This window comes from Parasteatoda tepidariorum, chromosome 11, assembly GCF_982258835.1.
Source record: "Parasteatoda tepidariorum strain Cologne lab strain chromosome 11, Ptep-v5.0, whole genome shotgun sequence".
Classification (NCBI taxonomy): Eukaryota; Metazoa; Arthropoda; class Arachnida; order Araneae; family Theridiidae; genus Parasteatoda; species Parasteatoda tepidariorum.
In genome coordinates this window covers 49,944,927-49,963,393 of record NC_141765.1, presented here as the reverse complement: position 1 = coordinate 49,963,393, position 18,467 = coordinate 49,944,927, and the positions used below count along the sequence as shown (strand labels likewise).

General features: G+C 27.1%; 1 protein-coding gene and 1 long non-coding RNA gene across 5 annotated transcripts in view; one reads left to right on the top strand and one right to left on the bottom strand.

The window, feature by feature from the left end:
- LOC107451043 (carbonic anhydrase-related protein 10) overlaps positions 1–18,467 on the top strand; it is a 369,106-nt gene that overhangs the window by 125,163 nt on the left and 225,476 nt on the right. The gene's annotated exons all lie outside the window — the stretch shown is intronic.
- On the bottom strand, positions 13,104–17,009 carry LOC147801804 (uncharacterized). The gene is made up of 2 exons (XR_015430606.1): positions 16,923–17,009; positions 13,104–13,252 (listed from the first exon to the last, which is right to left on the bottom strand). It is a non-coding gene; the product is annotated as an uncharacterized LOC147801804 (long non-coding RNA).

The window sequence follows — 18,467 nt, the reverse complement described above, 5'->3', positions numbered from 1 at the left end:
TGTACATCGACAATCACAGATATGCTTTGGTGAAAGTCCGAAATATTTATTACATTCGATTTGATATGAATTTATTCGAGGATATAATTACATTTATTCGATATTTTAACCATACACTGATGTTTCACCGTAACATATATATATATATATATATATATATATATATATATATATATATATATATATATATATATATATATATATATATATATATATATATATATATATATATATATATATATATATATATATATATATATATATATATATATATATATATATATATATATATATACACAGTCCAGTCACATTAATGTGACCACCACCTACTTTCGACGTCAACGAGAAATAATCAATCACAGAGTGCATGTGGCCGCACATTACAGTGTAGTGTATATATTGGTTGTCCTAGGGCATCGAAAAGCATTTCAGTCGTTGGCGCAATGCAGAAACGTAGCGATTTATCCGACGTCCAAAAGGGCATGATTATTGGCTTTCGGACCAAGGGTGGAAGCATTTCGGAAGCGACTGATTTTGTGAACTGTTCGCGTGCCGTCGTGGTAAAAGTATACCGTGCGTGGTAAAATGGCACTATACAAAACAAGCGGCGTGGCACATGTGGTGCACAACAGGCCAAAGATGGCAGAGGCGAATGAAGGCTACGGAGATGAGTTCAGACGAATGGACGTGCAACTGTTGAGCAACTGACCGCCCAAATGAACCAAGGGGCTACCAAGAGTGTATCCTCAACAACTGTTCAGCAAACGTTGCTGCGCATGGGCCTCCGCAGCAGACGCCTTGTTAATGCATCTATGCTGACTGCTGTTCATCGGTGACAAAGGCTGGAATTTGCACGCCAGTACCGCAACGGGACGTCCACAGAGTCATAACAGGTGGCTTTTTCCGATTAATCACATTTTAGCTCCATGGGACAGATGGACGTTGGCGTATACGGCGTGAAACGTCTGAAAGCAAACACCCTGCAACAATTGCCGGAAGGCTGCAGGCTGGAAGAGGGAGCGTTATGGTTTGGGGAATGTTTTCCTGGCATTCATTGGGTGCATTCATCATTGTGGAAGGCACTATGGATCAGTACAAGTACGTATCTGTCCTTGCGGACCACGTCCACCCCTACATGCAAATGATTTTTACTCAGGATGATGGCATCTACCACCAGGACAATGCGAGGTGTCATACAGCTCGCAGTGCATGTGCGTGGTTCGAAGAACACCAGAATGAATTTACCGTACTCCCCTGGCCAGCAAACTCACCGGATTTAAACCCAATCGAAAATCTGTGGAACCACCTCAATCGGGTTGTTCGCACCATGGATCCTCAACCGCGTAATCTAGCGCAGCTGGCCACGGCACTGGAGTCGGCATGGCTCAACATCCCAGTGAACACTTTCAGAAACCTAACTGACTCTCTTCCTGCACGTCTCGTAGCGGTTCGCTCTGCCAAAGGTGGTTATTCTGGATTTTGACAGGTGGTCACATTAATGTGACTGGACTGTGTATATATATATACTGGTGGCAAGGGGACTCTTACCCATGGTCCGTCTACCACTGAGGATGCTTCACGTTAGCACTGTGGTCGCTGCAAGCCGGGTGCGGAATTCATATCGACTGATTCGTAGAGAAAATATTCGAACCCTGTTTGACTCATTGAAAGGCGAACGCTTTATTCCCTGAGCCATCGCGTCTCTAAACCATTCATTTGATAATTTTTCCGTTTGTAGAGAAATAGTTTAACGAAAATCCTGGTGTTTTTATTATGCTCTGATAATTAAAGGTTTTCGTGACATGATCTGAATTATCATTACAAAATTACCAAATTTTACCACATTTACTATCAAACAGCAATGTAATAACACTATATTTTACATTTAAATTTATCAAAAGTCATAACCAAAGTGTCTCGGTCAAAATTGCCATGATTTTTGGTGTCGCCATGCAGCCAGAAGCACTGTAAATTTTTCCATATTCTGATAGTTATGACCCCACTTTTTTTCTTAATGTACTAATTATTGTTTTCCCTTTTATAAAAATAAGGATCTTAAGCCATTTACTGAAAATTCATAAGCAGTTATTTTTTTCCATAAAAAATAAGAAAATTAACATTCTTACTTTTAATTGATCTAAAATATTTGCTCATTCAAATCTTTCACTATATTTAATACCATTTCTAGATAAAAGAGTTGCAAAAACTGAGACAAATATATTTTCTAAACTTTAAAAATGTTTCTATTCAACTGGGCAGAAAAAAAAATATCATCATTAACATTTCAACGTATTCAACTATTTTGAGTGGTGATAACTCGATTTTAAATTAGTTATTTCCCTTCAAATGTTTTTTTTTTTTCATGAAGATTCCAGAAAAAAATTTATATTTTTATTTAACTTTTAATATTGCGCTATCAAATTCATAACATACAGAATTTTATCACACGATTTAATGACATTTCTTACGCTTACTTACGAAAAATAAATTTTGACATATAAGCTTGTCTTGAGGAAACAAAATATTTATAATAATTACATAGAATATTAGTGAAAAAAATGGATGTTTACACGGACAAGAAAATTCTGGTTAAATTACCGTAACGTATAATGAGGACATTTCTGGTAAAAAAAATCAGATAAAACATAATTCTAAAATAAAATCAGATAAAACATAAAAATCTACTTATTTTTTTTCCTCTGGTAATTTTTCCATTCATATTGTAATGGTTTATCGGAAATTCTAGTTTTAATAAATATAGTTCTCACTATCAAACATCTAGTAAAATAAACAAAAATACAAAGCTTAACAGAATAAATGATTTTATGACAAAATCAAAGGTATCATGATACAATTACCAAACTGCATGACCTCTACCAAATTTTATTCCTTATTATAAAGCCATATTTCATTTTCAATTTTACCAAAATCATTATCAAAATGTTTCGGTTAAAAATTACCGATCTTTTTGGTGGTTTCGTGCTTCTGGTTCCGTTCCTAGAACCTGAAGCACAGTAAATTTCACCATAATCAAGCAGTCGCAACCATACTTTTTTCAGTGTACTTTATACTTCAACTAAATCAGTTGGAAATATACTAGTAAAGATTTATTTATTAAATATAAATTTAAGAAATGCTTTATATAATGATTGTGACTAGAACGATAATACTAAAGCTATGTAATTTAATAAAAATATTGCATTTGTTTTTAATTTTAATGGAAACTTTAAATATTCTGTTTACGGATTAAATTATGCAGAGCATAATTTTTATAAAATGTGGAAATAAAGTATTTAAAATTGGGTGTAAAAGTTTCTAGTTAGTTTATATTATTTACTCCCTTCAGCGTTTAGATGTTTTTTTCATTTAACTTAAACATGATTAATAAATCTTTCGAAAGATGCATTCAGAAACTGCACTGTATTACGCAAATAATTGGTATTGTATTGTTTTATTGTTATCAAATTAAAATGACAATATAGTGGCCGGGAAATTTTGCATGCGACTGTAGATTTTATTAAGACTAAAAAAAAATAATATCCCCAAAACACGGAAACAATTTTGATATTAAAAGGCTTAACATTTATTTAAACTCTGAGAATAAGCAACCGTTAAATACAATTTCGTAAGTTTTCTTTCCTAAATTAGTTTGAGTTGATTACGTTGGAATTTTAAGATATTGCAAAAGCTGTAGTTTTTTTCTTAAATTTGAAGCTATGTTATAAAAAATGAAAGCTGTTATGAGTAAAAATAAAGAAAAATCTATAGGGAGACTACGAATGTGTTTAAAAGATGAGAACATAAAGCTTAATTACACGCCCAGGGAATGAAAACGCTTTTACTTATGGGTCACATAAATCAAAAGTTTAGGAAAGCAAAAATTTCGGACAAAGCCTGGTTTCTATAATTTCTGAAATTGCAACATTATATTACGACACCTGCTGTTCTAAAGAAGCATATTTATTTACTTTTTAAATAGGTTTATGAACGAAGTTTTAAGTAACCAAAAAGTAGTGATTGATATTTTTTTAAACTTGTTTAAAACATTTTCCTGTTTTATAGTGAAGACTATTTTGTGGGATCTTGTTCGTATTTTTATGAAAAAAGCAGCGCATTTAAAGACATTAAAAATAATGCCGAACAAATTACTAAAATCTTTTCCCTAATCATTCAAAACGTTTTACAGAAGATTTGTTTTCAAACATACTATAAATTCTGTTATGCCTTGTGCAGCTTTACTAATGGATTTAAGTTCTGAACCGTATTATTTATTTAAAGTCAATTACTGCAAGATCGAGTGATGTATTAGAATATGTACTAAAATGTTAAATCTTAATTCATTTCATTTTGATAGACATTTTCTTCTTAAAATAAACTACAAATTTACTTAAAACATTTCATTTTCTGAACTTTTAATGCTATTATTAAAATGTTAATATTTAGGCATAGAATTTTAAAAATCGTCATACTTACTTTGAGTTGAACGAAAAATTGATTCTGATTATAAGGATCGTAAGTGATATTTCGCGTGCATAATAGAATTAACGGAGTAAAAAAGTTTTGCGTCTGTTTTATAAGCTGCTATATTTTTTTCTTTTAGAGTTACGAAAGCTTGTTGATCTTTTTGTCTTAAAAGACATTAAAAAATAGCTCTTTTTGTGTGTCTACTTATAAAGTGAGTTTTTATTATGCTCCATCAAAATGTAAAATAAATGACGTAAGTAATATTTTAATGCATAAGATAACTAGTTCTTTTTTTGAAAATTTTACATTTTTTAATGGAGACTTCCTGAGAAAATCAACTTCCTTTCGGGAGAACTAAAAAATATCTTACTGAAATTCTTACTAAAATAATGTTGGTTTCATTACCAGTTTAGTTTTTGTACGCAATTTAATTTGTTTTCAGTGTTTAAAACAAGTAGTACATTTAAAAATAAAGTAATTAAGAAAACCCAGTGTTCTCTTGCAACCACAAATTTTTTAAATATTTAAATTACCACAGGCATAATTTAGGAAACATATATTAATGCTCTATATTTACAGTTTAGTAGTATGATTTTTCACTTGATATGAACCATATAACTGAGGTTTTTGAACTTTATTTTTTCACATACCCTTATATTTTTTTAATGTTAGATATAATGTACAAATTTAAAAGTAAACAAATAAAACAAGATACGTTTTAATTAGTTAATACAATTTCTCTTTTATCTGTAGTATTAAATTTGACAAAATAATCTCCTTTCTTTCGTTAAAATACAGTGAAATACTATATTTAAAAGGTAAAAAATTCGATTCCAAGAAAACATGGTAAAGTTATTAATTAAAACAACCTTGTGGTTTTTACTAACCAAAACATGTTATTTTACATTTTGAGTTGTATGATTTTCCTTTTGAAGTGAACAGTATACCTTGAACTTTTCAACCTTATTTTTTACATGTTTCTTAAATGTTCGATCATTTCTAAACATGCTAAGTTTAAAAAAGGATTGAAATACGTTTTAATAGTTAATACCAACTTTTCATGACCTACAGTATCGTCTTTGACAAAATTCTTTCTTTTCTTTCGTTAAAATATAGTGAAATGCTAGATTGAAAATATTGAAATGGTAAAAAAATAAAACATGGTAAAATTATTTATTAAAATAATCTTGTTGTTCTTACTAGGTAAAACATGTTATTTTGCATTTTTAATTACATAATTTTCTATTTGATATGAACTGTATAACATAAACTTTTCAACCTTATTTTTTTACTTAGCTTAATGTTTTTTTTTAAATGTTCGAGCACTTCTAAATATACGAAGTTTTTAAAAAAATTAAATACGTTTTAATAGTTAATAAAAAAAGTTTTATGACCAGTAGTATTGTTTTTGACAAACTACTTCTGACTCCATCTCTTTCTTTTGTAAAAATATAGTGATATACTACATAAAAAATAATTAAATGGTAAAAAAAAATATATTACAAGAAAGCACAGTAAAATTATCTATTCAAATATATGATTCGAACTAGATTAAAAATAATATTTTTAATATCTATTTAACATTACGCAATTAAAAATAAAGAAGTCTTAACGATACTCAGTTCCAATAATTAAATTGCTTCAAAAATAAGCAAGTTGAGAAACAATTTTAACACAAATATATTATTCTTCGGAAAATATATTTAGTACATATAAAGTTAAATTTTCCCATAAGCCTAAACTTGTTTTTTTCTACATTAAATTTTATTCGCAAAACAATTATGAGATTTTAGTTGAACATACAAAATTCACTGATTTAATGTGTTTTTCCAACACCACATGTGCCTATAGCAAAATCAAAAGGGAATTTCGTTACTGCATAAATTGTATTATTGTATTGATTTATTGTATCATTAAACCCAAAATCCAAATACTTAAAATTTTTCCCTATTTGGTTATAAATTGCAAATAAATCATGCGAGCTCGAAACAATGTTAATTTTAACTTTGCTATTTACTCGCGAAATGATTCGCTATAGCTCGCATGAGCAACCTTTTTATGTCGATATTGAGGTTAAAACCGCTACACAACTTCATTAAAAAATGCTGAATTTGGGAATCTTAACATGCAAAAGAAAAAAAAGTTAAAAAACATGGCTGGCAATGAAAACTACGGAATTATATATTTTTGTAAAGATTTTTGTGTACAGTTATTTATTCTTCATAAAAATAAAATTGTCATTTTAACATGAGCGCTTTGTACACTCCAAAAATTACGCTAAAGTACACCGCCACTCAGTGTGCTGTCAATTTTTACTGAACACTCATTTTTATCTGAATTTGCTACGCAACAAAAAATCTGAAAAACCGTAATTATTACAGTAATAGATACCGTAAAATCGCCGAATCACTTGAATTAAATAAAAATTATTGCAAAAATTACGCTATACTATCTCACGGTAAAAATGGATTTTTCGGTAAAATGGATTTTAATGAAAATGCAACGAAATCACCGGTTCTTTATATCGTAATTTCATCCTAAATTTTCAGCACAGTAAGAATAACCAGTCAACCCTATTGCATAAATCAAAGGAGACCGCATGCACAACGCTTGCCGTAACGTTTCTTGTAACGTCTGGGATCGAGATAAACAAATTTCAAATTAGAGATCTAATAAAAAAAGTTCAATATTTAATTGGCATATATTTCTCACCTTTCATCGTTTCTCATTCATTCGGAAATTTTGATTACAAATTTACATAAATATTCTTCTAATGCTAGATACATGCAATTTATGCCAGTACTTATAGCGTACTTAGTTAAAATGTCAAGAAATTTCAAATTTAGTATGTTATTCTAACAATAAGAAATTAATTCAATAAGAAAATTAATAATAAGAAATAAATATAAAGCAGTAAATATTTCATAACATGATTTATTAATTTGTTTTGAATAAGTATTAAAGATCCGACACGTAATTTTGACCACATCGAGATTTACAAACTTGAAATGAGCTTTCTCATAAAACAGTTTTTAATATTTAACTGACTTTAGAAGTTTGCATATATTTCTAATGTTTCACAGTAACTCATTCATTTTAGATCATGATTGCAAATCCAGATACAGTGGGTTCTTCTAATGTTAGATATAAGTAATTTATGTTAGTACTTTTAGCGCACCTTATGGAAGATAATTTTCAAAACTTTGTGAAAATGTCAATGAAATTCTAGCTTAGTAACATCAAAAGGTCCTCATTCAATCACACTTCAAACATTTAGAATAGTGTGGAGCCTAAGTTTCGCTAGAAATCAATAGTACTATCCAGTTGGCGCTTAGAGATGTTCACCAGGGATGTATAAATTAACACCAGCAATCGGAAACACTGGCAATAACCGCGTTACAAGCGACGAAAAGTAGTTTCGTGAAGAGGCGATGAAATACTGAGATCTCTGATATTATTCCACTAAAGCATAGGGGCGTGAATAAACATAGTCTCTGCTTTAATGAATCTACTAAATCACACACAAATGGTTGCTGTATTCGAGTATGTTTCTACTGAACCAACCTTTATAAAATCAATTTCAGATGAGATCAGATATCAAGTTGAGGAATTAAAAATATTGGAGATGACATTCGAAGTTAGATTTATGGTATTTGTTATTTAACTTGAGGAAGTATAATTTATTCAGAACTCTTATCGGTTTATAAATAAAAATAAAATAAATGCATATTTGAAAGTGTGTAAGTGAAAATGTAATTAGTTCAGGAATACATTAAGGAATAAAAATAAAATTATCGTGTCATGTAATGCAGTTTTGTAGTTTCTCATGTTTTTCAAATTTCAAATTTCCGATAAAATTAAAATTATAACCATCGAATTTGTTATTTAACATATATCATATTATTAGTTATTTAACATGGGAATAAGTATTTTTTTTCAGAACTCTTTTCAATTTATAGATAAAAATGAAATAAATGCTTATTTGAAAACAAGTAATTTGAAGAAATAGAAAAAATAATTTAGTTTGCGTCGTGTAAATTGATAGGATATTTTTCAGATTTGTAGTTTCTCGTTATTGTACAAATCCAATAGAATTTAAATTATAATTTTTTCACAGAGGTCTCTTATCGAAAAAATTATATAGCACAATTAGTAAATATTCTTTAAACCATTAATTATTTTCAAAAATCTTTTTTTTTATTACATAAATCATATTATGAATAATTTACTCAGAATTATCGGATACAAAAAAAAATATTTAATTTCGTAAGTTTACAGTCTTCATGTGTTATACAATTTCCAGAAAAGCCAACAATTTGAAAAGAATTACGTAACACAAGTTTGAAATCTCAATAGATTTACATTTGCGGTTATCAATTAACGTAACTGTAAAAAACAACCTTTCTTTTAACCTTTTGTACCATAACTTAACATTTTCTATATCGGTAAATAAAAAAATAAATGGCTTAAAAGATTGCATCATTTTTACAGACGCCAAGCAGTTTATTAAGACAAAAAATTCCATTTATCTAATAACTACACTTTTGGTTTAATTTCCAAAGCTAAGCAAAAAGCTGAATATTGACAGAAAAAACTGAAATAACAAATAATAAATGAATTATTATGTATCACTTATGAAATGTGAGTTATGAGTGAATTATGAGTGTGTAAAAATTTTTCTTTTGATAAAATTTCAATATCATGAAATTATAAATCTTGATGACAAACTACTTGGAATGACAATGAGTTCTTGCTCTAATATTTTAAAGATCTAAATTTTTACCTACCATATTGAAAAGAAATGAAAAGAAAATATTTTTGCAATTACAAAGTTTAATTCCGTGATAATAATTTTTTGAAAATCAACACACTTGTTATAAATAGAGCATGCACATATTAAAAATATTTTTAGCTTCATAAAAGCTGATCAGATTTCTCTGAAAATTAAAAACCTTTTAGTAAAATTTCCGAACGGATAGTTGAAATCTCACTGCTTAATCTTTCCAATTCGATATTCTGAGAACAGAAATTTCATTATATTCACTAACAGATATATTTTTGTTTAAATAATCGGAATGGTAAAAATATGAATTTTGAATGTTCTTTTAAAAATTTTGCTGCCAGTTTATTTAGATTTCAAAGGGATCTTGTCACTTGCAAGTTCAAAATTAATGTGATATTCTTATTTAAACTTTAATCATAAACACAACAGTATAAATTGTCATATAATAATATATACACTAACTGAACAGGGAGTAATTCTAGATAATTGGCATTAGAGAAACCAATTAACCATAACGACTATAAACATACAATCCTGGATATTTCGGCTAGATATCCATAAAGTATTTCTACGGAATAATTGTACTCACAGACAAAATTCCCCCACCAAATTGCTATATTTATGTAAGGAACAATGTATTACGTTTATTAACCCTTTAGATCAGAATTTAAAACATCTATCTAAGTAAGTAAAAAATAAATGAGTTCAAAAATATGTGTTCATAGATAGGTTAGACAATTTAGTGTATTTTATTTTAAAAACTAACTCCACTTTTCGTTTAATATACGAAACTAACTTTTATTAGAAGAAAGTAAATAATGACAGAAAGAAACTGAAATTAAAAAAATAAGACTTTTCTTTTGAAAATTCTTTTTCTTATGAACTATGATTTATCAAGCATATTATCAAAAGAATCTTCTCTGTTTGAGAAAATTCCTTTTGCATATGGCTTGATGACCGACTACTTTGAATGATAATGAGTTTTTTGACATTCTTCAGTTCCAAAATCCTACCTATTGTGTGGAAAAGGGATGAAAAAATACGAAATCATTATACATATATATTTAAACATCTCTCGCATTTTTTTCGTGTTCCATTGAAGTTTTTTTTGCCGTTTTTTTCTGCTTTTGACAGGGAAATAAATAAAAATGAGATCTTAACCATACATTATTTTTCATGATGAAAAATTTTATTTTGGCTGGATTTGAAATCGGAACTGATTTCCATTATTTATGTTTACGTTGAAAATGAAGTGTCATGTTGCGATGATTAAATTTTAGAAATGAAAGAAACGAAACTAATGTCTGCTATACAATTTTGAAATTTGATATTTTGCTAATTATGCAAAGTAATATTTTATATCATATTTTATTGATCTGTTCTATTATTTCCTTTAGAAATTTTTCAGAAAACATTTTAATTAGTAAATGTAAAAAGAGAATAAATATATTTTTTTAAAACAATGAAATTACTATATTTTATTTCAACTAAACTCGACAAATCAATTAACGAATGTCACGGGACAGAGTGTGTCGAATTGGAAATAAAAAGTTCTCTTAATTTCTTTTCTCACTTGATCATCTCCCGGTCCCATTAACATTTAAAAATTTATGTAAATTCACGATATTTTTTGCTCTTAGTTGTTAAATGCAATATATATAATCGTGTGATCTGAAGACAAGGGATCATTATGGGATTGATGAAGATCTGATGGTCCGGCCTTTTAGCATATTTTTTTTTCAAATTTTAAAATCCTTTTACTTCTCTAATCCTTTTACTTCTAATCTTTTTACTTCTCTTTTCATTAATCTTTATTATATTTTCCCCCCTGTTTTCTCAATAATACTTGCATTATGCGCAGTTAAGCAGTCAATTAAACTATTATTATTAAATTATTTACATACGCACACACACATATATTATATATATATATATATATATATATATATATATATATATATATATATATATATATATATATATATATATATATATATATATATATATATATATATATATATATATATATATATATATATATATATATATATATATATATATATATATATATATATATATATATATATATATATATATATATATATATATATATATATACTCGTATACCTTGAAATTTCAGTCACGATACTACTTATTTAAGGAAAAAACTTAGCGTTTTAGTTTTATTTCGATGCGTAATTTAGAAAGAATAAATTGATACAGAACAGCATTTGATAAATTAATACAATTTATGTGCAGATTTTATATAATGAAGGAACATATTAAGTCAATTTAATTTGTTGAGAAGAAATTTCCTTTTTATTCCAAACTTGCTTTAAATACCATTTTAAAATTCTTAAAATGCTTTATATAAATTAATTATAAATAAATAAATAAATAATTTTTTTTTAAAACTGTATATCTTTTTTATTTATAAGAAAAAAAGGCAGATAAACAAGCAGATAAACAGTCTGTTGAATTGTTGTAAGTCATCTTTATCTCGTTAAACGCTAAACGAAAACAAAGGCTTCCCATGCAGCAGAGATAAGTATTAATTACGTGAAAATAACGTTAAAATGCCACAAGGTTTAGAGCAAAAAAACGTTTATTTAAAACGTTTTATTTCCGTTTCGAGTGGTAGTCTCGAATTAGGTAAAAAAGCGTTTATATTTGGGCTGTTTTTAACGTAAAAATGACGGATTTTTGCCGTTATTTTGACTAAGGTGAATTTCGTAACCAATTTTTAACGTATTTTTTACGTTTTTTTCACCAAACTATTTACGTATATTTTTGGTTCTATAAATTCGTTATTTTCACCAAGAATATTTACGTGTTTTTAACGCTTATTTTTATTAAAATAACGTACATTTTACGTTATTTTAACCAAAATACAAACGTATTTTATCCATACTATTTACGTATTATTAACGCTTATTTTGAGCTTTATTTACGCATTATTAACGCTTATATATCAATATTTTTAACGCTTATTTTGAGCTAGGTGAATTGATAAATTTTTCGCGAAAATTTAACTAAATTAATTTCAATTTATCGTAATTTTAACCGAATTGTTAACAATAGCATATTTTAAGTTTTTTTTTTTTAACTAAGAAGGAAAGAAACCATTCCGTATTTTAATGCTTACGCTGCACTAATTACACTAAAAAATATAGCATTTACTTTTTATTAAAAAAAAAACTTTTAATTCTTTTCGAACTAAAACTAAAATAACGGAAAATAGCCGATATTCATGTTTTTTTTTTAGAATCCTAGAAAAAGCTTGTTTTTAATCTCACACTTTCTGTAAATTTTTACAATTCAAATTATAACTCAACGAATATGGAATGCAAATCTTTCTACCTCTTCACAGCAGCATAATAGTTTATTTATGAAGTCCCTCAGGAATTTTTTACATTTTTCATTCCTAAAAGTTTGTAATATAAAGAATTGGTAGAAGAAAAAATTACTCAATACTTACATGATTTTCCAAACCCATATGGAAAAAAAATATTTTTTTTTTAGTTTAAATTAATAATTAAGAAATCTACTGCTGTCCTGAAGTCCATGTTTCCAAATTGCTTGCTGGAAATTATCTACTCTTCTAGAATGCTTTTGGGTTCATTATTTTTTTTTTTAAATGCATATATTTTAATTTTTAGCTTGAAAAATTTGACTAAAATTTACTTTAACACACACACGAAGTAAAAAAAAAAATATTAACCAAATTTACCATTTGATTTGTTTACTTACTAAAATTACAATTTTTCTAAGTCTTATGTTCGTAAAACTAAAATTTTTAATCCAGAAGAGCAGTTAACTAAATAATTTTAAATACAGAAAAAAACATTAAATCAAATAAGATTTATTAAGTTTTATTTATTTTACAACTATCATACAATATATTTACAATATATAGATTTACAATTATAACACATCGCCACAGATCTGAAACATTCGTAACTTCTTCCATCCCGCTGTTACTATCACCTCTTCACTGCAATGTTCCTGGAAAACAAATAAATATTTTAGCATATGAAAAAAAAATATTCCGGACAATAATATTAAATTATTACAACCAACAGTAGATTTCTAAAACGAAGCAATACTGACTAGATAAAATACAGTTAAATAAAAAATTTTAAAAAAATATTAAAACTGTTTATTATTTTCATGGAATTTCTACTAAGTATATATCGATTGAGTACATCCAAATACTTAGATATAAGAAAATCTATTTTACAAATTTTAGTCACATATTACACAACTAAATTACATACATATACAGCACAAATCTGAATTAGAATATTTCATAATTTTTTTTTATCCTAACTAAATCTTACATTGAAGCCAGCAGTAAGTTATAAACAAAACATAAAATTATTTTTCGTGTGGCTTTGAGGAGAACTCCTCCAGAGTTTTAGTCTGGTGCTGTTGGCTGCTTTGGTAACAAGTAAGAGCACATTTCTAATAGGGGAACAATGAAGGAATAAAGGTGTCAATTGGTTTACCCACGCTGACCTAAAATCAAGACAAAACTATTCACAAAACACTCCTATTTGAAATTACTTTTTCTCATAACCGCAGTACTTGCCACGACATGTGCCCATTGTCAGGTAAAGTACTCCTAAAAGCTGCCCTATACTTTCTGTTTATTTACTTATCATCAGAATTTTATTTTCCTCTCTCATTCTTTTCATTTTTTATTGCTCCTTGGCTGCAATTTTCATTCCTCTTCAGAATATTTTGCAAGAACTTTGTAGTTCAGAAACACAATTCGATTAGTTTCAGTTATGTAATTTTTAATTTCTCATTTATTAAAACAGTAAAAATACTATGCCTTTTAACACTAACAGTATCTTTAATATACAAAAGGAGTAATTTTAACAAATTCAGTAATTTGTTAAACTATATATTATTTAGTTCAAGTGAAGAATTACATTTTACAATTGCCTCTGTTAAAGCTTTTTTAAACAAAAAATGGTTATTTTGAAAATTCTTTAATTTCTGTAAAATCGCTGCTAAAACGTAACACTTTACTCCAAAATACATTAGAATGCTGTTTGGTGATATAGAAATTCATTTCCACAACGGAATTCTTAGTAATGGTGGGAAAAATAGGAAGGGTGTGAAAAATAGGTTCTGTGTTCCTTGACCCTAGTGTGTTACAATCAGGTTGCTTGGGGGCAGTAAAAACTTTATTTGTTTAAACCACTTAAAAAGGACTGGATAAAAAAAATTTCAAAAAAAAAACTTCACACACAAAACACAGTTTTTGGAGAAATATTTTAATAAATATTTCTTCGAAAAATGTGATTAAATGAAAGGAACACAATGCTGTTAGTTAATTGTAGCAACATGACAGAATGTTTGGAGTAATGCAGTATAGCAATTTTGAACTATAAAAACAATTCGGAGGAACAGCCTTAAACTTAAAATTGTTTCAAAAAATAATAATTTTATGCTTGGAGCTAATTAGAAATTATCTTTTTTAATGCTGCATATATATATATATATATGAGCAAAACAAAATTACCAACTTTCCACACCCTTGCAAAAAAATAAAATAAAATTTTTTTTGAACAAGTATAGAGCAGATATATCAAAATTTTTTTAAACTTATTTACAGATGTGAAAACAAATATATATTTTTTTGTCAAACTGTAATTCATATAGTTTGTAGTAGTGATAATTTCCATTGCATGAACTACTTAACTTACAAGTTTTCTGCAATATTAGACATTTAACGTAAATTTTACTTAATAGTTTTTGTTAAAATAAAAAGTTAGAACATAAGTATGCTAAATGTATACAGTAAAATGCAAGAAAATATAATAAATTAATGAAAACTAGTCAGTCTAACTCTTTTAGAGAAAAGTAAGCATTTTTTGCAACCTTGATATACACAATGAATCGTGTTTTAAAGCATTTTAATCATTAATACTTCAACACCAAATAATAAACACAAAAACATTCACTTGGAAAAATAAGATATTTAAATAAAAGATGTTTTCAAACAGTATGAAATCAAAAAATTTTTCATTTAATGTAAGCATAATAATATAGTGCAGAAGTTATTGAAAAAAAAAAATTTATAAAAATAAAGTGATAATATCATAGACAGATATATCATATAAATAGAAAATATCATATGTATAGTCATAGATATAAAATCATTGATTAAAGTTAACAATATTGAAAGTTCAATTTCTAATATGCGGAATTGTAGAAAACTGCAGATGTACACAAAATATATATATATATATATATAAACATATATACAATTGGCTTATTTTAATTAAAACAAGGATAATTTGAAATCTTGTGGCAGAATGTTTTTGAGCTATCTGCGACTAAACTCTCCAGCACTAAGATCTAATTGCAAAATACTTTTAATACAAACATATATGTTGCTAATTTAAAATGGCAAATATGCTGTGTTAACAAAAAATAATAATAATGATTTTCTTAATTTAACACGAAATAATTTTTTTTTAATATTATGGGTGATATTCTCACATTTTGTTGGTGGGAAGACACACACTTTATTAGCTTCTTCGCATTTTGTAAATAATCATCACAATAAAAAAATATTAAATATCATGAAATCCGTAGTAGCAATTGCCCCCCCCCCCAAAAAAATATATGATGTAATTACGTAAATTGGACTCCTCAAAAGCGTGTTACACTTTGAAATTAGGTTGTAATAAATAATATCGTACAAAAAATATCTGATTTAAAATTTAAGGAGAAATCAACATCTATAACTTCTAAAAATTCAATAGAATTTAAAAAAAAAAAAAAATAGATAGCCTTAAAAAATAGATACTCAAATGCTCGATTCGAGTTTTCCATATTGTTTAAATATATCAAGATGGTTAAGAACCAAATGAAAATCAATATCAATAACTGCCGAAAATACTATCAAAACATTACGTCAATTTATGATACTATCGGTGAAAATTGAGCGTGTCAAAAACTGATTATCTAAATGCATGATTCAAATATTGCCTGTTCAAATATTTCTGTAAAAAAGAAAAGTAATATTTTCTTCTTTTCAAGAGAAAAATCTTTCTGCAAGAGATCTGTAAAATTTTGCAACAATGTCGCCGTTTCGCTGCGATTCTGCCACGGAGATTTGAAATACTGAGCAATATGCATAAATCTTAATTCCCCGAGAATTTCTAATTGATCTTGTTTATTCATTTTATAATTCAGATAATTCAGATAAAACAAATTTTTTTTTTAAGTGTCAGTGAAATAAAACATTGGAACAGCAAAAATAGTGGTGGTAAAAACAGTAACAGTTTACCATTCTACTTGATACTAACGATGAAACTTACACCAGAAACTTCTATTATAAATTAGTTGAATAGTGCAAAGGCTGATGATTGTGCATGAAATAATTAGGATTCTACAGTACATGGAAAATATATTTACAATATATGATAATTCATTTTAAGAGACAAATTTTTGAGTACTTTTATTTGTTGTTATTGAAGCATGGGCAGCCTATGTAAACAATGTTTAATTACTTTTTTTAATATCAGCAAAAGTAATCTGAAATAATTTTTAACAATTGATTTGATCATGTTTATAATTTCACGAATTTTTTTACCCATTTTTAAGCACAAGAAAAAAGGAAACAATTCAAATACAGTTATTTCTTTAGACATACTTAATTCAGGTACCTTCAAATGAGACTTGATGGAGGTTCATTCTCAAAGCTAGATCCTTTTCAAAGATCTTCCTCAGAAGTACATCAATAGACTATGAAAAAGAAAATTCATTCAGTTAATACGTTTAAAAACATAGAAATAATTCAAACATATTTTGTTTTGTTTATACGGGCACATTTATTATTCAGAACTAGAGAAGTAAGGAGTAATGGTTTGGCAGAATGTTAGCTAAAAAAAATGGTGAAATGCAGAATATATTTTTATAGCAATATTTTTTTAAAAAAAAATTCATTAATAAATATTTTTTACGAATAAATAAGTTTATTTATTATTGGAAATTACTCCATGCTTATCTATATTAGTGGAATGGGCTAAAGGGAAAACAAAAAACTAAACCAGAAATACTTAATAAAGTTATGAAGTAAAATAGAAAGAGAAAAAAAAATTATCATAATTGTTACAACAAAACTTCCATGCTAAGAATAATATTTTTTGTAAAGCAGTATCCATAAAGCAACATTAACTAAAATATAATCTATTAGAAATATGTTATTAAAATGCTGTGTTATCTTAAAAATGCTATAAAAAAACAAAAGATTATATACAAATGTAAAACAGAAAAATCTATTTTAATTCTCAAAATGAAATTTTAAAGCTTTACATCTCAGTCTTTCCAATTATCATATTTTCCAGATAAGAATAAAGACAATAGAAACATTCTTAATTACTGTGTCATACAGTTAATAAAAACAAAGTTTTTTAGAAATGTAAAAAGCTAGGTAAAAACCAAGACAAAAATTGTTTAAAAGAAAAATTTAGCAATAAAAATTTCAATTGAACTTTTTCACCTAGCAAGGGTCTGTCTAGGTTTTTCTGATAGGTACCTATTTTATGAAAATTTAGACATAATTTGTGAAAAATTAAAAACTACATTAAAAAATCAACACAAAAATATGGATTTATCGTTTCTTAAGGAATACAAAAATAAAAATATAAGAAAAAGTATTTTGTGAAACTAATGTTTTTTCTAAAGTTGAATTTGTGAAGGTACTGCTAAACGGTAGTAAATTTGGCCTTGACAGACCTCTGCCTAGGCATATTTTTAGAATACAGTGACTATAAAAGAATTAAAAAAGTTTTTAACAGCAATGTAAATTTAAATAAAAGCTTGAATAAGAATAATTCTAAAGATAATATAATATTGAAAATTACTGCAATTATTTTCCATATTGTTTTAGCTGATAAATTTCAAAAACTGTTTCAAAAATAAGAAGAAAAATTTCCAGTAAATGTACAACTGGGTGTTTTTTTTTCTTTTTAAAGATATCATGTTGCAAAATAAATAGTCAAAAAACTATTTTGTCCATGTGAGATTTTCTCTTGCAATAGCTTGTTAAGATACTTCCACGACATTTTGGTTGAAGAACCATCTGCTATAGACTCTTGTAAAATTTACACCAATCAAGCGTGTTTAACCCTTGGTTCTTTAAAAAGGTAAAGTTAAAAGAAAATGCCACTACTCAACTTTTTTAAAAATGCAACAA